At 38.9% G+C, this 22,176-nt stretch overlaps 1 protein-coding gene across 2 annotated transcripts in view; it reads left to right on the forward strand.

Moving 5' to 3' along the window:
• Positions 1 to 22,176, forward strand: part of LRMDA (leucine rich melanocyte differentiation associated) — a 1,132,756-nt gene that overhangs the window by 671,152 nt on the left and 439,428 nt on the right. The window lies entirely within an intron of this gene.

The following is a 22,176-nucleotide window of genomic DNA, read 5'->3' on the forward strand; positions in this document are numbered from 1 at the left end:
GAGGCAAAGTGTTGGGTACACAGCAAGTGCTCAATAATTGGTACCTCAGTGTTTCAGAAACTCTCTTTTATGCCCACTCCAAACTGTGCTTTATTGTATGCTGTGTCCTCTGAAAGAAATATGCTGTGCATGTGTGTATATAAATCTTTGAATATTTATACTAAGTTTCCCGCTGGCCTCCTTCCTGGGCTGAACTTAAGTTCTATTAATCTTTCTTTATAAAGACTGATTCCCTTCCCTTTGAGCTCTTCTCTGCAATTTGTCCAGTTCCCCTACATTGCTTTAAGTGAGGGAGTGTTCTGGAGAAGGTGAGGGCTGAGCCAGTGGCCAGCTGGTCTCTGGGCATTGTGTCCTTCACTCCACGTGGCTCTTCCCGGTGGTCCAGATCGGCCTTGGGCAGCAGACTCACATTCTCCTTAGGGTGCTCAGCCCTGCTCAGTGTACCCCAGGTGCTGCCTTCCTGGGCACTCACCCCCCAATCCCCCAAGCCCCCAAGCCCACCTCCTCTTCCCTTCACTGCCACCTGACACTACCTTGGCCTCTCCAGGCCCTGAGCCAAGCAATCCTAGAACATATTTTAGGAGCGGGGTGTGGGGTGTTGACATTTCCGGGGCCTCAGGCACAATCTGGCCGCATGCAGGCAGTTGAGGGTCATTTCCCCCTGAAGGTTAAACAGCGACCTTGGTCAATGTTTAGCTAGTGTTCACTTAAATGATTTTCTCTGGTTAAGAGTCATGCAGCCAATTACTTGAGGACTTTCACACCCTGCAGGTAAGCTGGGGTGGTAAGAACCGGTAATTCTGAAATTGAGTTGAGTTACAGAGGCGGCTCAGGAGAGATCTGGTTAGTGCCAGTCCCTGGATCTTAGATCCTAATTACAAAAGTACATCGATGGCAGAAGGGCAGCAAGTGGAGAACCACCCAGGTGACAACCTGGACTTTTCTCCTCCATATCCCTGCTCCACACCTTAGGAGGCCCTGTGGCTTCTCGCTCTCTCTCTCTCTTGTTCCTCTTATAGCCCTGTCATTCCCAAACTGTGTGCTGAGTCCCTCCAGAGTGCCGTAGTGAACTCACAGGGAAGATGGAGGATATTTTCAGTGTTTGAAGGAAACCCAGCAATACACGACATCATCAGGCACCATGTGAACTACTAGTTCAGGCAGTTCCCAGATTCAGCTTTAGGTTGTCCCATATTTCTTTCAATAATGTCATATATTTGCATGGCTGCAATTTTTTTTGGCAGTTGGCATGATCAAAAGCAAATACAGTGCAAAAATCAATGTGGAGCAGGAAATGCAGGTGGTGATGTTCAACATGAGTGAGTCCAAGGGTTGGGAAGTTGCACAGGGCCCGACAGGTGCACACACCCCGTTAGTCAGTGTGGTCATAGAAGAATAAAATAAAGCTGTGTTCTTTCAATTTATGTGTGTCATTTTTGTCAAGTGGCTACTAAGTCGTTAGGACATAAATACTTAAGTTCCATTAAAAAAAATGCGACTATCAGGTATTTGTTTTAGTCAATGGACATCATGAAAAAAAAAAGTTACTGAGACAGTGAGGGCACCCTGAACCGAGGAACTCTGGGGAGCTTGGCTGTAGCCAAAGATGAGCTATCCTTACCACCAGCAACTTGCTCCCTCCAGGAAGAACTCTGCATCCTTTTATCTATCTTCCCTTACCACTAGGTCCTCTTCCCACCTGAAAGCTGAGGATTCATTGATTCTTGGAAGGCAGGGAGGGAAAGCCTTGCCCAACCTGACTACCCCACTCTAGTCCCTTCTTGAAACTCCTCTCTTCCTCCATCTTTCCCTCTCCTTCATTTCCTTACTTAACAGTCTCAATGCACCTCTCTGTTCTCACATCCTGCCCACAGCCCTTGTCTGGCTTCTTCCCCTGCTGCTGTATCAATGCTGCTTTCCCCAAGGTCATTGGCTAGTTCCGCGTTGCCGCTTACAGACTTTTCTTGGTCTGATTATTTGCCTACCTCCTTCCTGAAGATTTCTTCGGACTGACCTGTCCTTGCGGTATTCCCTTGGCCTCCTCACCTCTTGGTACACTCTCTGCCTCTGTGTTGGGTCCTGCCAGCCTTTCACCCGTTAAATTAACACCTGCATTCGCAGGGCCCCTGTGCTTCCTCGTTCTGCTGCCCTTCTCCCTGCTTGCCTGTATGTCCATCTTTCCTCATGGTGAGCTCATCTCTCTTTCATCATAAACTGTACAAATGACTCCCCTTTCCAGCCACCAGCCCTGTTCACTGCCTGTGTACTACCAAATCATACCACAGGCCCCCAAATCCTGACGTCTCACCTCTGAGATCTGTCCTTTTGAGAACCCACTCAGATACCACCTGCTTCAGGAAACCTTCCTCAGTTCCCCCAGAGAGCCATCCTATATTCTCTGTCCACCCACTGAACTCTGATACCATTCTTAACACATCACTGGTCATTTATTAGTTTCCACAGACGTTATTCTCCACCTCTACCTGGATGTCTCACCTGCATCTCAAACTTCAGGCCATCATTTTCTTCTTCCTTTGTCATCCATTATATATATTCAGTTGCCATGTTTGGACAGCTGGTGCAATCCAGGGCCTCTCTGTTTATTCCCCTCTTTCCATTTATCCTGTCCTGGTTGAAATCCTAAATGTTTCTCCCCTCAGGTAACCAGCCAGACCCCTTCCAGATTCTCCCTAAACCTGCCCCTTGTGTACTGTACAGCTCCACCCACATAGTCAGCTCAAAGTGTGATGTTAAGATGGCTCTGGTGCCTCCTTCTTCCCTTCCTGAGTCTTGACTAATTTCCTGGTGCTTAATGAGCCACCTCCTCATCTTGAGCCGTACTGCTCCTTGTGATGTGGCCCCGCCCACCTTTCCAACACAACTGCATAAATGCAGCTGCATCGTAGTCACAGTGGGCTTAGGTTCCCTGTTCCCCCTACCTGATGTTTTTACTCCTGCTGTTCCCTCTTTCTAGAACACCTTCACATCCCTCATCCTCTCATTATGTTCCTCAACATTGATGGCTCATCTTCAGTTTCCTCCTCCTGTAGACCTTTCTGGGAGCTCCACCTCTCCCCACCCACCCAAACACTCAGGGGTCTTTGAAGCCACAGAATGTCTTACACATTTTTGTGTACTCTGTAGCATTTGGTACAATACCTCACACATACTAGGAATGTAGTAAATGTGTGTTTGAAAGTGAACAGTACTTGCAAGAAAGGCAGCACAGAATTTGGCCTCCCAGAACTTCCAGTGACCTAATGCAAAAGTACCTGCAGGTCTCTGCTGAGTTTGTCTCTGAAATGGAAAGATGTACTCCAGATGTCTTGGTGCCCTTGACCAACTAAATACAGACCTTTTTTTTTTGTTCATTATATAAGTAATACATGTATATTGTAGACCAATTAGAAAATAAATACCAAGAAAAATAAAAGTTATGAACCCATCTGGACATAAATAGTCATATTTTAATATATTAACTTTCAGATCATTTCTGTGTACATAGCTATGTATATACGTATATACGGATAGCTTTCATTTTCTATATATGCATGGATATATAGTGAAAGATGTGTATTTATGAAGCAAAAACAAAATTATGTTCTTCATATTCCTTTACAGTCTCCTTTTATTGCTTAGGAAGACAATATATACTGAAATGGACTTGATTAACTTGTTACATATTATTTATTATACTATATTCTAATACTTCTTATTAAACATTTTTTATTTTTTTAATGTGATAATGTACATATAACAAAATTTGCTCTTTTACCAATTTTTATGTATAAAATGCAGTGGCATTTATTATATTCACAATGTAGTACTACTGTCACCACCATCTATTATCAAAATTTTTATCACTCTGAATAGAAACTCTGTACCCTTTAACAAATAACTTCCCAGTCCCCCTTCCCCTAGGTCTCAGTAACCTCTAAACTACTTTCTGTCTTGACTAATTTGCTTATTCTATATATTTCATATGAGTGGAATCATACAATGTTTGTCCTTATGTGCCTGGCTTCTTTCACTCAGCATAATGTTTTCATGGTTCATCCATGTTGTAGAATGAATCAGAACTTCATTCCTTTTTACAGCTGAATAATATTCCAGTGCATGTATATACCAAGTTTTGTTTATCTATTCATTGGTTGATGGGCACTTATGTTGTTTCTACCCTTTGGCCATCATGAATATTGCTGCTGTGAACATTGGCTATACACCTAGGAGTCAAATTTCTGTGTCATATGGTAATTCTATGTTTAAGTTTTCATAGAACCATCAAACTTCCTTCCTCAACATCTGCACCATTTTACATTCTTAACAACAATGCATGAGGGTTCCAATTTCTCTGCATACTCCCCAACACTTATTTTCCATTTGTAAAATAATAGCTACCCTTGTGGTTATAAAGTGGTATCACATTATGATGTTGATTTGTATTTCCCAAATGGCTAATGATATTGAGCATCTTTTCATGTGCTTATTGGCCATTTGTATATCTTCTTTGGGAAAATGTCTGTTGAAGTCTTTTGCCCATTTTTAAATTGGGTTGCTTGCCTTTTTGTTGTTGAGTTGTAGGAGTTCTTTATAGATTCTGAATACTAAAACTTAATCAGATACATGATTTGTAACCATCTTCTCTAATTTTTAATATGTATTTTTAATTTTTTAAATATGTATCTTCTTTAGCCCAGGAAATTGTCTATACCAGTGCCACTCAAAGTTGTGTGCAGACTGTTGCCAGTCTGCCCACTGTTAAGATCCATGAAATAAGTACAGAAATTGAGAGTAAATGTTCAGAAAATATTAAAGGAATGTAACATTCTTGTGATATCTAGTAATTCATTTTAGAAACTATCTTTATATAAAAATATTACATGTTTATTTTAACTATTAAAATCATCCTGTATTTTACATGTGCATGCAACCCCCCCCCCCCCACAGTTTTGCACACAAATGGGAAGATATGATCCAGATTATTTTTCCACTGGCTTCTTTTCACTTAATTAATGACTTGTTTAATGGGGAATAATTTACATACAGTAAATTTCTTTTTAGTGAAGAGTTGCATGAGTTTGGATGAACATGGACAGTCTGGTAATTACCACCAAAATAAAAATAAAGAACAATTATATCCTCCCAACAAATTCTTTCCCACCCCTTTGTGGTCCACCAGTCTCACCACCCCCACTTTCTTGGCAATATTGATTGGATTTCTGCTCATAAAATTTTGCCTCTTTGAGTAACAAATGGAAGCATATAATAGAAATTTTGAATCTGGCTTCTTTTACTTATAATAACACAGATAAGATGTATTTATTCCTTTTTATTGTTGAGTAGTATTCCATTGCATGGATCTACTGTCATTTGTTTATCCATGTATAAGTTGGGGGTGTTTAGTTTGGTGATAATGAAGCTGCCAGCGATGTATTAGAGTTCCCCTTGTTCTGAATACTTATTCAGGACTTGATATTGTCAGATTTCTGTTGTTTTGTTTTTTATTTTAGCCATTTTAATAGATTTGTAGGGATATCTCATTTTGGTCTTAATTTGCATTCCCCTAATGACTATCTTGAGCATCTTTTCATTTGCTTATTTGTAGTTCATACATCTTCTTTAGTGAAGCATCTGCTCAAATCTTTTGTCTTTTTTTTTTTTCTTATTGGGTAATTTGATTTCTTTTTATTGAGTTTTGAGAGTTATTTATATGATCTGGATACAAGTCATTTATCAGATATGTGCTTTGCAAATATTTTGTCCTGGTCTGTAGCTTGCCTTTCCATTTCAGTAATGTAGTCTTTAGAAGAGCAAAAGTTTTTAAATTTGATGAAATCCCACTTAACAATTTTTTCTTCATGGATCATTCTGTGGTAGCGTATCTAAAAAATGTTTGTTTAACACAAGATCACAAATATTTTCTCCAGAGTTTTCTTCTAGAATTTTACAGCTTTAGGTTTTATATTTAAATCTGTAATCCATTTTGAGTTGCTATTTGTATACGTTGCAAAATGTAGGTTAAGTTTTGCTTTTTGCATAAGGGTATCCAATGGTTTCAGTTTCATTTGTTGAAAAAGTTATCCTTTCTCCATTTAATTACCTTATATATTTGTCAAAAATCAGTTCACCACATACACATGGAGTTTATCTCTGGGCTCTCTATTCTGCCTCACTGATTTATGGGCCTATCCTTTCGTCAATATCATGCTGTCCTGATTACTGTAGTTTGGTAGTATGTCTTAAAATCAGATAGTGTGAGTCCTCTAACTTGGTAGTTTTTCAAAATTGTCTTGCCTCTTCTAGTTCCTTTGCATTTCCCTATAAATTTTAGTATCAGCTTATTGGTTTCAATTTGAAAAATGCTGGGACTTTGACTGGTGTTGTTTTGAATGTATATAGCATTTTGGAGAGAATTGGCATCTGACCATATCAACTCCCGGTTCTTGAACTAGGTGTCTCTCTTCATTCATTTTGATGTTCTTTGATTTCCTTCATCAGTCTTCTGTGCTTTTCAGCACATAAATCTTTCTCATATTTTGTTTGATTATACATAAATAATTTATGTGTTTTGTGCTATTGTAAATAGTACTGTTTTCTAAATTTCAATTTCTAAATGTTCATTGTTTGTAGAAATACCATTGTTTCTTGTATTTTGCTAAGCTCACTTACTATTTCTGGGTGTGTTTCGGTAAATTATTTCAGATTTTCTGCATAGACAATCATGTTATCTGAGAACAAAGGCAGTTTTATTTCTTCCTTTCTGTTCTGCTTGTCCTTTATTTCTTTTTGTTGCCTTATTCCACAGTTTACAACTGTAGTGCATAGCATTACTGTACCTTTATACCATAGTTTCGCAGTAGGTTGTGGAATAGGAAAAATGCAAGCAGATCTCCTTGCCTTGACCCTCTCTTAAAGGAAAATCAGTCACTTAATCTGTCATAGCTCAGCATGAAGTTAGCTGTAATTTTTGGGTAGATGCCCTTTGTCAGATTGAAAACATTACTTTCTATCTTTAGTTTGCTCAGATTTTTTGGTCACAAATGATGTTGATTTTTTTAATGCAGTTTTATTGGGATATATTCACATAACATACAGTCCTTCAAAGTGTACAATCAGTTGCTCATAGTTTTGCATTGATCACCACAGTCAATCTTTAAACATTTTCATTACTTCAAAAAATAAGATAAAAATTAAAATACAAAAGAACATCCAAAACATTCCATTCCCTTCCTTCCCCCATTGTTCATTTACTTTTTTTCACACTCATTCATTGTTTTTTTAACTTTATCAAAAAGTAAAAATAAAAAATAAAAAAACATTTCAAACAAAACCACAACAAAGGAAAAAGAAAAAACAAATAACCTAAAATAACTACATTGCTTGCAACATGTTTCTACCCTACCCCAAGAAAACAGACAGACTGTAACACAACAAAGGAATAAGAAAAACAAATAACCTAAAATAACTACATTTCTGCAAACTTGTTCCTACCATACCCCACAGAAATTAACAAACCATAGTTGTTCCTGCACATTCCCAGAACATTAAGTTTACCCTCCATAACTTATCTGTTCTTATTAGATTATCGTTCCCCCTTCAATATTTGCTTGTATCACTAGGTCCCCTATATTCTACAATATAAACCATTTATTTCATATTTTTCACAGTGTTCATATTAGTGGTAACATACAATATTTCTTTTTTTCTGCCTGGCTTATTTCGCTCAGCATTATGTCTTCAAGGTTCATCCATGTTGTCATATGTTTCACGGCTTCATTCCTTCTTACTGCCGCATAGTATTCCATCATGTGTATATACCACATTTTATTTATCTACTCCTCCACTGAAGGACATTTGGGTTGTTTCCATCTCCTGGCAGTTGTGAATATTGCTGCTATGAATATTGGCGTGCAGATATCTGTTCGTGTCACTGCTTTCAGATCTTCCTGGTATATACTGAGAAGTACAATTGCTGGATCGAAGGGTAACTCTTTATCTAGTTTTCTAAGGACTGTCTTCCAGAGTGGCTGAACCATTATACAGTCCCACCAACAATGAATAAGAATTCCAATTTCTCTACATCCTCTCCCGCATTTGTAGTTTCCTGTTTGTTTAATGGCAGCCATTCTAATTGGTGTGAGATGATATCCCATTGTGGTCTTCATTTGCATCTCCCTAATAGCTAGTGAAGTTGAACATATTTTCATGTCTTTTTTGGCCATTTGAATTTCCTCTTCAGCAAACTGTTTTTTCATATCTTTTGCCCATTTTATAATTGGGCTGTCTGTACTATTGTTGTTGAGTTGTAGGATTTCTTTGTATATGCAAGATATCAGTTTTTTTTGTCAGATACGTGGTTTCCAAATATTTTTTCCTATTGTATTGGCTGTCTCTTCACCTTTTTTGACAAATTCCTTTGAGGTACAGAAGCTTTTAAGTTTGAGGAGTTCCCATTTATCTGTTTTTTCTTTTGTTGCTTGTACTTTCGGTGTAAGGTCTAGGAAGTAACCTCCTATACAAGGTTTTGAAGCTGTTTCCCTACATTATCTTCTAGGAATTTTATGGTACTGTCTCTTATAGTGAGGTCTTTCATCCATTTTGAGTTAATTTTTGTGTAGGGGGTGAGGTAGGGGTCCTCTTTCATTCTTTTGGATATGGATATCCAACTCTCCCAGCCCCATTTGTTGAATAGACTGTTATGTCCTGGTTCAGTGACTTTGGGGGCCTTATCAAAGATCAGTCGGCCATAGATCTGAGGGTCTATCTCTGAATTCTCAATTCAATTCCATTGATCAATATGTCTATCTTTGTGCTAGTAACATGCTGTTTTGACTACTGTGGCTTTATAATAAGCTCCAAAGTCATGGAGTGTAAGTCCTCCCACTTTGTTTTTCTTGTTTAGAATGTTTTTAGCAAATCGAGGCATCTTCCCCTTCCATATAAATTTGATAACTAGCTTTTCCAAGTCTACAAAGTAGGTTGTTAGAATTTTGTTAGGAATTGCATTGAATCTGTACGTGAGTTTGGGTAGAATTGACATCTTAATGACATTTAACCTTTCTATCTATGAACAAGGAATTTTTTTCCATCTTTTTAGGTCCCCTTCTATTTCTTTTCATAAAGTTGTATAGTTTTCTATGTATAGGTATTTTAGATCTTTGGTTAAGTTTATTCCAAGGTACTTGATTTTTTTAGTTGCAACTGAGAATGGTATCTTTTTCTTGAGTGTCTCTTCAGTTAGGTCATTTCTAGCGTATAGGAACATTACTGACTTATGTTCATTAATCTTGTATTGTGCTACTTTGATAAATTTGTTTATTAGCTCAAGTAGCTGTCATGGCTTTCTCAGGGTTTTCCACATATAAGATCATATCAGTTGCAAATAATAACAGTTTTACTTCTTCCTTTCCAATTTGGATGCCTTTTATTTCTTTGTCTTGTCATATTGCTCTGGCTAGCATTTCTTGCACAATGTTGAATAACAGTGGTGACAGTGGGCATCCTTGTCTTGTTCCTGATCTTAGAGGGAAGGCTTTCAATCTTTCACCATTGAGTACTATGCTGGCTGTGGGTTTTTTGTATATGCCCTTTATCACATTGAGGATCACATTTCATATATGCCCTTTATCACATTGATTCCTTCAATTCCTACCTTTTGAAGTGTTTTTATCAAAAAAGGATCCTGGGGGAGTGGGCAAGATGGAGGCATAGAGAGGGGTGGAATTTCGTTAGTCCCCTGGAACACCTAACAAACAACCAGGAACAACTATTAAATAATTTGGAATAACTTCTAGGGGACAACTGTGATTTTCCACACATTGTACACCAACCTGAATTGGGAGGAATGCCTGATATCGCAGCATAAAATCTGTAGGTAAAAACTGCGGATGGGTGCCAGGAACCGCCTCTCCCCAAGGCAGGCTGAATGGCAAAATCTCCCTCTGGTAGAAACCAGCAGCACTCCCCGAGCAAGAGAATATAGCTCAGCTGAGCTCCAACTGGGGTTTTAATCAACAAATGTGGACTGCTGAATACAGGCTACAACCCCCCAAAAAGCAGAGGCTTTTAGTGATATCTGACCTTAAAGAACCAGAAAACTCATCTTTCCTAGGAGGGTGAGCCCAGAAGACCAGGTGTTACCTCTGGCCGATGAGTGAAACTGGGTGACCATGTACTGGTTATAAAAGGGGGGGCTTCCTGTCCCTTTTTTTCTTTCTCAACTTGAAGGGCACAGAGGAGAGAGCCACAGCCATGTTCAGTTCACTGCTCTCTGACCCAGGCAGGGGTGGAGATAACAGAATCAGAGAGACAGCAATTCAAATGCAGATGATAACTCCCTAGGGCATGTTATCTTCCTTAACAGTAAGGAGGTGGGGCCCAGCTTTCCCTTCAGAACCAGAACCCAGAGCCTGGGGAAAACAGCCAAAACAGAAACTCAAGGGGACGCATCTCCTTACACCAGTCGGGAGTGACAGGCTGACAGGTACCACCTGCTGGGCAGGTTAGGAAAAGCACAGCGACTGGAGACCTCACAGGAAAGTCTGTCATTCTTCTAAGATACACCCTGAATATAACCCCATTCTGTGACCTGAACCCATTCTGGTCTGGGAAAATTTGACTGGGGTAACCAAGGAAACCAGATGCCTAGACAACAGAAAACTATAACCTATAGTAGGAAAAATGAAGATATGGCCCAATCAAAGGAACAAACCTACACCTCAATCAAGATACAGTTGAGATATTATTTCACTTTAATGAAAGAGTCTATTAAAGATTTTCAAAGAAATATGCTAAATCAAATAAAAAATCAAATCAACAAGTTCAGGGAAGATGTAACAAAAGAGATGAAAGCTATAAAGAAAACACTGGGTGAACATAAGGTAGAAATCGAAAGTTTGAAAAAACAACTGGCAGAATCTATGGAAATGAAAGGTGCAATGCAAGAGATGAAAAACACAATGGAGACATACAACAGCAGATCTCAAGAGGCAGAAGAAAACACTCAGGAACTGGAGAACAAGGCACCTGAAATCCTACACACAAAAGAACAGATAGGGAAAGAATGGAAAAATATGAGCACCAACTCAGGAAATTGAATGACGACATGAAGCTCATAAATGTACATGTCATGGGTCTCCCAGAAGGAAAAGAGAAGGGAAAAGGGGCAGAAGCAATAATAGAGGAAATAATCAGTGAAAATTTCCCATCTCTTAAGAGATACATAAAATTATAGATCCAAGAAGTGCAGCATATCCCAAACAGAATAGATATGAATAGACCTACACCAAGACACTTAATTATCAGATTATCAAATGTCAAAGACAGAGAGGATCTTGAAAGTGGCAAGAGAAAAATAATCCATCACATACAAAGGAAGCTTGATAATACTATGTGTGGATTTCTCAGTAGAAACCATGGAGGCAAGAATGAAGAAGTGTGATATATTTAAGATACTGAAAGAGAAAAACAGTCAACCAAGAATCCTATATCCAGCAAAACTGTCCTTCAGATATGAGGGAGACTTTAAAATATTTTCTGACAGACAGTGAGAGATTTTGTGAATAAGATACTTGCTCTACAGGAACACTAAAGGGAGCATTACAGACATAAAGGAAGACAGGAGTGAGAGGTTTGGAACACAATTTTGGGTGATGGTAGCACAGCAATGTAAGTACAATAAACAAAGATGACTATGAGTATGGTTGAAAGAGGAAGGCTAGGAGCATGTGGGACACCAGAAGGAAAGAGGAAAGACAAAGACTGGGACTGTAGAACTCAGTGAAACCTAGAGTGCTCAATAATTGTGATAGAATGTACAAATATGTTTTTACATGAGGGAGAACAAATGAATGTCACCCTTGCAAGGTGTTAAAAATAGGGAGTATTGGGGAAAAATACAATCAATGTAAACTATAGTTAACAGAAATATTGTGTTATGCTTCCTTTAGATTAACAAAAGCAATATATCAAAGCTAAACGCCTTTGAGAAGTGGACATAAGGGAGGGGTATGGGACTCTTGGCATTGGTGATGTTGTCTGACTCTTATTCTACTTTAGGTTAACTCCATCTTTCCTTTTGTTGCTTTTTAGCTGTCATGTTTTCTGTTCCATTCTTTTTCTTTTCATTTGTCTCTCTACCGTTTTTTGACTATTCCTTTTTCTTTGTGGAAGAAATAGAGATGTCTTTATATAGATAGTCGTGATGGTGGTGAATGCATAAATATATGACTATACAGGGAACCATCAATTGCTTACTTTGGATGGAAAGCATGGTGGGTGAACAGAACCATCTTTAAAAAAATAGATTGATGAAGAAACCTTGAGGACACTACATTAAGTGAAATAAGATATATAAGAAGAAATATTGCATGGTCTCACTGATATGAACTAATTATAATATGTAAACTCTGACATGAAATATAAGTTACCAGGATATAGAATGAGCTAAAGAATGGGGAGTGGTTGCTTATTATGAGCAGAATGTTCAACTAGGTTGAACTTAAATGTTTGGAAATGGACAGAAGTGATGGTAGCACGTTATTGTGAGAATAACTAAGGTGCTGAATGATATGTGAATGTGGTGGAAAAGGGAAGCCTAGAGTCACGTATGTCACCAGAGGAAAGTCGGAGGTTAAAAGATAGAAATGTATAAAACAGTGACTCTCGTGAGGATGATCTCCGTGATTAACTGTACAAATATTAGAAATCTCTTTCATGAACTAGAACAAATGTATGACACTGTAACTAGAAGTTAATAATACAGGGGTATGTAGGAAAAAATATACTGATTGCCAACTGCGTACTATAGTTGGTAGTATTCTTGAATTCCTTCATCAATAGTAACAAATGTACTATACCAATACTATGAGTCAATAATGCAGGGTGGGTGGTTAGGGGTATGGGAGGATTTGAGTTCTTTTTTATCTTGATTTCTTTTCTGGAGTAATGAAAATGTTCTAAAGATTGAAAAAAAATAATTATGTTGATGGAAGCACAGCTGTATGATGGTACCGTGGGCAATTGATTGTGTACTTTGGATCTTTGGATAAATGTATGGTATGTGAACAATCTCAATAAAATTAAACTATTTTTAAAAAGGGTGCTGAATTTTGTCAAATGCTTTTTCAGCATCTATTGAGATGATCATTTGATTTTTCCCTTTTGATTTGTTAATGTGTTGTATTACATTGATTGATTTTCTTATGTTGAACCATCCTTGCATGCCTGGAATGACCCCACTTGGTCATGGTGTATGATTTTTTTAATGTGTCTTTGGCTTCAGTTTGCAAGTATTTTGTTGAGAATTTTTGCATCTATATTCATTAGGGAGATTGGCCTGTAGTTTTCCTTTCTTGTAGCATCTTTACCTGGTTTTGGTTGGTATTAGAGTGATGCTAGCATCATAAAATGAGGTAGGTAGTGTTTCATTTTCTTCAGTGTTTTGAAAGAGTTTAAGTAAGATTGGTGTCAGTTCTCTTTGGATAGTTTGGTAGAATTCCCCTGTGAAGCCATCTGGCCCTGGGCATTTATTTGTGGGAAGCTTTTTGATGACTGATTGGATCTCTTTGCTTGTGATTGGTAGGTTGAGTCTTGTATTTCTTCTTTGGTCAGCCTAAGCTGTTCATGTGTTTCCAGGAAATTGTCCATTTCCTCTACATTACCTAGTTTGTTGCCATATGGTTGTCAGAGTATCCTCTTATAATTTTTTAAATTTCTTCGGGATCTGCAGCGATGTCACCTTTCTCATTCATTGTTTTGTTTATATGGGTCTTCTCTCTTTTTAACTTTGTCAGCCTAGCTAGGGGCTTGTCAATCTTGTTGATCTTCTCAAAGAACCAACTTTTGGTGTTATTTATTATCTCTATTGTTTTTTTGTTCTTGTTGTTGTTCTCTATGTCATTTATCTCTGCTTTAATCCTTGTTATTTCTTTTCTTCTACTTGGTTTAAGATTAGTTTGCTATTCATTTTCTAGCTTCTTCAGTTGTTCCATTAGTTCTTTGATTTTAGCTCTTTCTTCCTTTTCAATGTATGCATTTAGAGCTATAAATGTCTCCCTCAGTACTGCCTTTGCTGCATCCCATAAGTTTTGATATGCTGTGTTCTCATTTTCATTTGTCTCTATATATTTAGCAATTTCTCTTGCTATTTCTTCTTTAACCCACTGATTGTTTAGGAGTATGTTGTTTAACCTTCAGGTATTTTTGAATTTTCTAAGTCTCTGATGGTTATTGACTTCTAATTGTATTCCATTGTGATCAGAGAATGTGCTTTGCATAATTTCAATCTTTTTAAATTTATTGAGACATGTTTTATGGCCCAAGATATGATCTATTCTGAAGAAAGTTCTGTGAGCACTAGAGAAGAATGTGTATCCTGGTGATTTGGGATGTAATGTTCTATATATGTCTGTTAACTCAAATTCATTTATCAGATTGCTTAGGTTTTCAGTTTCCTCATTGGTCCTCTGTCTGGTTGATCTGTCTATAGGAGAGAGTGTTGTATTGATGTCTCCCACAATTATTGTGGAAACATCTATTGCTTCCTTCAGTTTTGCCAATGTTTCTCTCATGTATTTTGGGGCACCTTGATTGGGTGCAGAGACATTTATGATTGTTATTTCTTCATGTTGAATGGTCCCTTTTATTATTATATAGTGACCTTCTTTGTCTCTTATAACATCCTTGCATTTAAAGTCTGTTTTATCTGAGATTAATGTTGCTACTACTGCTTTCTTTTGGCTGTAGCTTGCATGGAATATTTTTTCCCATCCTTTAATTTTCAATTTCTTTGTGTCTAAGATGAGTCTCTTATGTACAACATATTGATGGTTCATATTTTTTAATCCATTCTGCCAGTCTATATCTTTTAATTGGGGAGTTTAATCCATTCACATTCAGTGACATTACTGTGAAGTCATTTCTTGAATCAGCCCCCATCCTTTGGTTTATGTTTGTCAGATATATTTTTCCCCCCTCTCTATTTCCTTTAAAGTACCCTTACTAAATCTCTTTAGTTCTGAACTCTTCTCCATACTTCTCTCTCCTTTCTTTGTTTCTCTGTTGGTAGGGCTCCCTTTAGTATCCCAAGTAGGACAGGTCTCTTGTTAGCAAATTCTCTCAGCATTTGTTTCTTTGTGAAGATTTTAAGCTCTCCCTCAAATTTGAAGGAGAGCTTTGCTGGATAAAGAATTCTTGGCTGGCAGTTTTTCTCTTTCAGAATTTTAAATATGTCATACCACTGCCTTCTCGCCTCCATGTTGGCCACTGAGTAGTCACTACTTAGTCTTATGTTGTTTCCCTTGTATGTCATGAATTGCTTCTCTCTTTCTGCTTTCATAACTTGCTCTTTCTCTTCAGCATTTGATAATCTGATCTGAATATGTATTGGAGTGGGTTTATTTGGATTTGTTATGTTTGGAGTTCATTGGGCATCTATGATTTGCCTATTTATTTTGTTTAGAAAGGTTGGGAAGTTTTCCCCAACAATTTCTTTGAATACTTTTTCTAGACCTTTACCCTTCTCTTTCCCTTTTGAAACACCAATGATTCTTATATTTGTGTGTTTTATGTTGTCTATCATATCCCTGAGATCCATTTCGATTTTTTCTATTTTTTTCTCCATTCTTTTTTTATACTTTCACTCTCCATACTGCATTCTTCCAGTTTGGTTATTCTTTCTTCAGTTTCCTCTAATTTAGTACTGTGTGTATCCAGAATCTTTTTAATTTGATCAACAGTTTCTTTTATTTCCATAAGCTCATTTTTTTTTTTTTTTTTTACTATTGCAAATTCTTCTTTATGCTCTTCTAGGGTCTTCTTCATAGCCTTTTTATCCTGTGCCATGATGTTGTTGTTTTTGATTACTTCTTTGATTAATTGCTCCAAGTACTGTGTCTCCTCTGATTTTTTTATTTGGATGTTTGGGTTTGCGTTATCCATATCTTATGGTTTCTTCATATGCTTTAAAATTTTCTGTTGTTTTTGGCCTCTTGGCATTTGCTTATCTTGATAGGGTTCTTTTAGGATATGCAGACTTATTTGAACAATTGTCTGTAATTTGTCAAAGCTACAGCTTGGTGGAGAGCACTTTCTCTGACTTACCAGCAGATGGTGCCCCCGAGCTACCTATTACTCTCAAGCCAGTTCTCCCCAACTTCATCTATGTGGCGAGTGGGGGTCTGAATCTTGTGGGAGTCCAATCAGTGCACCAAATTTCCATCTGTTGTTGATGCAGCCAGCCCTGAAGGTAGGGGTATGCCCTGTGCAGTTAGGGAGGGAAGGCAGCTTTAAAACTCAAATCTCTCAGCTGTTACTAGAGACTTAAAGCTGTTGCACGAGCCCAACCCTTTGGCTCAGACTCCCCACAGTCTCTCTCTTCCATGGGCCCACAAGTCCCTGGGACTGACGTAGGGCCCTGGGAACTTCCATGCTGGAACCCACCTCTAAGGTGACCTCCATGGAGACTGCACAACGTCACAGGTGAGTGAAATCCCCAAGGAAGCTCTTTGCTGCAGTGATATGCAGGAGCGTTCCCAGCCTGTTGAGAAGATGGCTATATGGGGTGTGGTAAGTTCCCCCTTCCATGGACCTCCACCTTCCTAGCTCTGGGACTATTAGCTGTGGGTGTGCGAAAGGCTGTTTTCCACGCCAGATACTGAGGTGGGTGCCCAGGGTGTGGAAGGCGCTCCCACCACACTCCAGTGTGCGACTCTCACTGCCAGATCTGCAGCTGCTTTTGGGGATTTTAAACTAATCTGTCTCCAAACACTAAACTCCAGTTTCTCCTGACCGCAGCATGGCTGCTGTTTCCCCAGCAGCTTCACTCACTTGTTTCTGAGTACAGACTTTCAGTTTCACCAAGTTCATAGTCACTGTGGATTTAGTGGACCTTGTTCAGCCAGTGCAACACTGGAACTGGTATTCTGGAGCACTTTCTGTCTTTTATCTAGTGTTTTTCACAGAGAAGTATTTTGCTCTGTCTCTCCTAATCCTCCATCTTGGATCCTCCATGATGTTGAATTTTGTCATGTTTTGCTGTGTCTACTGAGGTCAGTGTACATTTTGTCTTCTTTAGTCTGTGATATGGTGGTTTACTTTGACTGATTTCTGAATGTTGTGGTGGCTTAGGTCTGTGTACCCCAGCAAAACATGTTCTTAATCTTAACCCATTCTTGTGGGTGTGAAGCCATTGTAAATAGCACTTTTTGATGAGGTTTCTTTAGTTACGGTGTGGCCAGCTGAATCAGGGAGGATCTCAGTCCTATTACTAGAGTCCTTTATAAGAATGAAATTCAGACATAGACAGACAGCCACAGAAAGAAGCTGGAAGTCATCAGAACTCAGAGAAGACAGGACAGGTCTCCATGTGCATTGCCATGTGACAGAAAAGTCAAGGACCAAGGATCACCAGCAGCCAGCCCCAGAATCCCATAGTCTTTGGGAGAAAGCACTGCCTTGATGCCTTGATTTTGGTTTTCTCCTACCCTCAAAATTGTGAGCCAGTAAATCCCCAGTGTTTTAAAGCAAACTCATTGAATGGTACTTGTTTCAGCAGCTGCAAACTAAAATAAATGTTCAACCAGCCTTGCATTCCCAAGATAACCCCCACTTTCTCAAGATGCTTTGTACTTTTACTATATTGCTGGATTTGATTTGCTAATATTTTGTTGAGGACTTTTTCATCAATTTTCAAAATGGATATTGGTCTGTAGTTTCCTTTTCTTGTAATATTTTTATCTGGTTTTGATGTTGGGATAATGACTTCAAAAATGAGTTAAGTGTTCTCTTCTATAGTCTGGAAAAGTTTATGTAGAATTGGTATTATTCTCTTTTTCGTGTTTGCTAAAATTCACTAATAGAACTTTCAAGGCCTGTAGTTTGTTGTTGTTGATTTTGTTGCTACAGTTGTCAAAGATTTTTAACTGCGAATTCAGTTTCTTGTATTGATACAGCTCTATTAAAGTTATCAATTTCTTTTATGGGGTGAGCTTTGCTAATTTGTGTCTTCAGAGGGATTTGTCAATTGCGTCTAAGTTGACTTTTGGTGCCTAAAGTTTGTAATCTTTCATTATCCTTTTAATATTTGAAATATCTGTATTGATGTCCCTGCTTTCGTTACTGATACTGGTAATTTATGTCATCTATCTTCTTTTCTTGTTTCCTCTGACTGGAGGGTATATCAATTGTATTGATCTTGTCACAGATTTTGGTACTACTGATTTTCTTCCTTTATTTTCTTTTTGATTTTATTAGTTTCCACTTTAATCTTTATTACATTCTTCATTCTACTGGCTTTGCATTTAATTTTTTCTTCTTTTTTTAGTTTTCTAAGGGAGAAAATTAGATTATTGATTTGATACCTTTCTTCTTTTCTAAGAAATGTGTGTTTCTTCAGTACTATAAATTTCCCTCTGAGCACTGCGGCAGCTATATCCCATAAATTTTGTTTTGCTTTCATTTTCATTCAATTGAAGTATTTTCTATACTACCTTATGAATTTTTTTTTTGACCCATGTGTTCTTTAGATCTATGTTGTTTCATTTCATTTATTTGGCAATATTCCAGATTTATTGCTATACTGACTAATTTTGCTACGGTCAGATAACACATTGTTTAATTTAAATTCTTTCAAATTTGGTGAGGTTTGTTTATGGCCTAGAATGTAGTCTATTTTAGAGACTGTTCCATGTGCACATAAAAAGAATGTATATTTCTGTTAACATAATGGGCTTCATAATGTGAGTTAGGTCATGTTGGTTTATATAATGTTGTTTGGATTTTCTATAGTGATATTTTCTCTGCTTACTTATTGATTACTAAGAGAGGAATGATAATATTTCCACCTGTAATGGTAGACTTGTCTATTTTTCCTTTCTGTGCTATCCCTTTTTGCTTCATGTATTTTAAATCTCTGTTGTTAAGTGCATAAACATTTAAGATTGTTAGGGCCTCGTGGTGGCTTGACTTCTTTATCATTATGAAATATCCTTCTTTTTTCTTGGTAATATTCTGTGCTCTAAAAGAAGTGGGGCTACCTCAGTAAGTGCCCTGCCCCCACCTGTTGGAAAATGCTAATGGTCTCAGGATGGTTTCTTCCAAGAGTAGAGCATTTTTATTCTTTTATCAGTTCCCAGGATAAGTCGGAGTTCGCTGCTTTCGTCCTAGTAATTTAAGTCTTTTTGTTCTTTTAGGGGAGAAGTAATTGGGGGGGGGGGTGTGCTTTATTAGTTAGGGTTCTCTAGGAAAACAGAATCAACAAGAGATATCTATAAATATAAGATTTATAAGAGTGTCTCACACCAACTGTGGGGATGCATGAGTCCAAATTCTGTAGGGCAGGCAGCAAACTGGCAACTCCAGTGAAGATGTTCAATGAATTCCTCAGGCGATGAACTGGCAACTTCTACAAACTCCTCAGGAAACGCTTTGCTGGTCAGCAGCAGCAGAAGTGAAGGTCCTCTGTCTGTCTTGCTTAAAAGTCTTCAACTGATTGGATTAAATCCAGCTGACTCATTGTAGAAGACACACCCTTCATTGTTGTCATCAGTCACAGCTGCAGCCAATTGACTGATGATTTAATAAACCAGCCTTCTGGTTTATCAAACAGCCACAAATGTCCTCACAGCAATGGTTAGGCCAGTGCTTGCTTGACCAGACAGCTGGATACCATCACCTGGCCAAGTTGACATAGGAACCTAACCATCACAGGTGCTGTGCCTTTTCAATAGTAGCCTCCACTCCAGTCCTCCAGGCCTATACCACCGAGGGCAGCTTTCCCTGGCTCCCAGTCCTTTCCCCAGTCTTTTTCTGCAGAAACACAGTAAGGACCTTGGAGAAGAAAAGGTGTGAACCCCCTCTGTCTGCAACTCTCAGGCTTATGTTCTCTCATGCTAGCCTACACTAGGCCTATAGCAATCTATTGAAAATTTTAGCTGAATTCTTCTTACCCACTTGTACAGAGGCCCCATCTTCCTCCCACTGCCTCATTTCTCCAATGGGATCAAGAAAGGTTATGATTTTGCAAATTATCCAGCTTTTCCTTGTTGGTGATGCATGAGTGATATTCTTTCCAGATTTCTATATTCTAGGCAGAAGCCGGAGGTACTAGAACATCATTTTTTGTTTTACAAAAGTATCAGTCCATGATGGATTGGAAATTTATTACAAAACAACAACAACTACTACAAACTGCTGCTTCATTACAAATTGTTTAAGAAGTGCTGGGGTGCGCCTGTTTGAACTGATTTATGTTTTCATCCTGGGCTGCCTCTTAGTATAATTAGGTCTTAGGTTTTTTTTGTTGTTGTTGTTTTTTCTTTTACCTGGTAGTAAACCTGGTGTGTTGTTGGTTCTAATGGTTCTAATTTTGCATCTTTCAGACCATAAGTTCTAGTATAGCAGAACACAATGGCTACATCTTATAGCATTTCTGCCCAACGGCATGTGTGCACAGTTTTGAACAAGGACAGCATAATGGAGTCCAGTTTGTTCTCACACACTTCCTGAGGTTGACGAACACTTTAGTAGCCCTTTTGGTTGTGTGAGTACATTGGAATGGTATATTTATAAGTTCATGCTCCCCCACCCCAGTTCAGTGGATTATTTTTACCTGTCATCTGATTATTCAAGTGAGCATGACCCTGTGTTTTCTATTAGAATTTTAGCAACCTTAACATGGTGCATACTGGTATCTGCCTTTCGACTGAAAGCTACAAAATGGGAAATTCACCCAGATTCTTCCACGATCTGCCTGCTTTTAAAATTTTTAAATGTATTTGTTTAACATCTGTTTCACCAGTAGATCGTAAGCTCCCTGAGGGCAGGGGCCATGTCTCTTTTACCCTCCACAGAATCCCCGGGGCATGCACTGCAGTTGTCTGTCTTGTCTATTCCCTATTTCTCAGCCCAGGTCTAAATCTTGCCCTCATTTCCCTTGCTCTGTGTCCTGGCGGGTTGGTGCTGCTCTGAACCCACTTACTCAGGTGCATTGTCCTCTGGCTTCTGGCTGGGTTTGTGCCAGCAGATGGAAAGGCTGGAGGAGAGAGAAATTAGGGGTATTTCTTCCCCTATTCCATCCTTGTAGATTGTGGTTCTGGCTGTGTACATCCTGACTGCAGTCCACGTCACACAGCCCCTTGCTCCAGTCCCGAAATGGATTTCTGCTGTCCCTAGCCCCGGTGCTTCAGCATCCCTTTTGGTACCTCTCATCATGCCCACATTCCTCTGAATAGTTCCTTCCTTTAAAGTTGCCAGTTGAGTGTGCCTTTTGTTTTCTGCCAGGTCCCTGCCAGGACCACAAAGGTGGGCTGCATTATTGAATCGATGAGTGCATGGATGGAAAGATGAATGACTGCATTTTCAGGTCACTCCTCTAAGCCTTCTTGGCTTCCCATTTCACTGGAAGGCCTGCCCATATCTGGCCCCTGTGGCTTCCCTTCCATACCCCACCTTCTCCATCTATTCCACCCATATTGCCTTTCTTGCTATTTTAAGACTCTTTTCTCTGATAACCATTTGGCTAAACCCCCTTGTTCTTTCTAGGTCTTTGCTAAAACCTTACCTTTTCCATGAGGCTTCCCTGAACCGCCCTACTTAATACTGCAAACTGTCCCCCACCAATATCACCCCAGCAGCCAAGGGCCCCTCTTTACCCTGCTCTACTTTTCCTTTCTCCAGAACATTTAGCACTTTTTAACAAATTACATTTGACATATAAACTATGCTTATTATTTATGGTCTGGCTCCCCCTGCTAGAATTTAAGCCCCACAAAGGCAAGGATTCTGTTACTTTTTCTCACCGATGTATTGCAAACTCCTAGAACAATGTCATGCTCATAGGCACTGCCTGTGGTGGGTTGGATGGTGGCTTCCAAAAGGCTAGGTCTACCCAGAACCTGTGACCTTATTTGGAGTCAGGGTCTTTGTAGATAGATGGATTATTGAGGTGGCCCTAAATCCAGTGACAAGTCCTTATAAAGAGGAGACAGCAAAACAGACACTAAGACACGGGGGAGAAGGGCCTGTGAAAACAGAGGTCGAGTTTGGAGTTACGCATCTACAAGCCAAGGAACGCCTGGAGTCATCAGAAAGCTGGAAGAGGCAAGGAAGGATTCTCTCCTAGAGCCTTCTGAGGGAGCGTGACCCTGCCAGCACCTTGATTTTGTACTTCTGGCCTCC

The sequence above is a fragment of the Choloepus didactylus genome, chromosome 15 (assembly GCF_015220235.1).
Source record: "Choloepus didactylus isolate mChoDid1 chromosome 15, mChoDid1.pri, whole genome shotgun sequence".
In the NCBI taxonomy this organism is placed as follows: domain Eukaryota; kingdom Metazoa; phylum Chordata; class Mammalia; order Pilosa; family Megalonychidae; genus Choloepus; species Choloepus didactylus.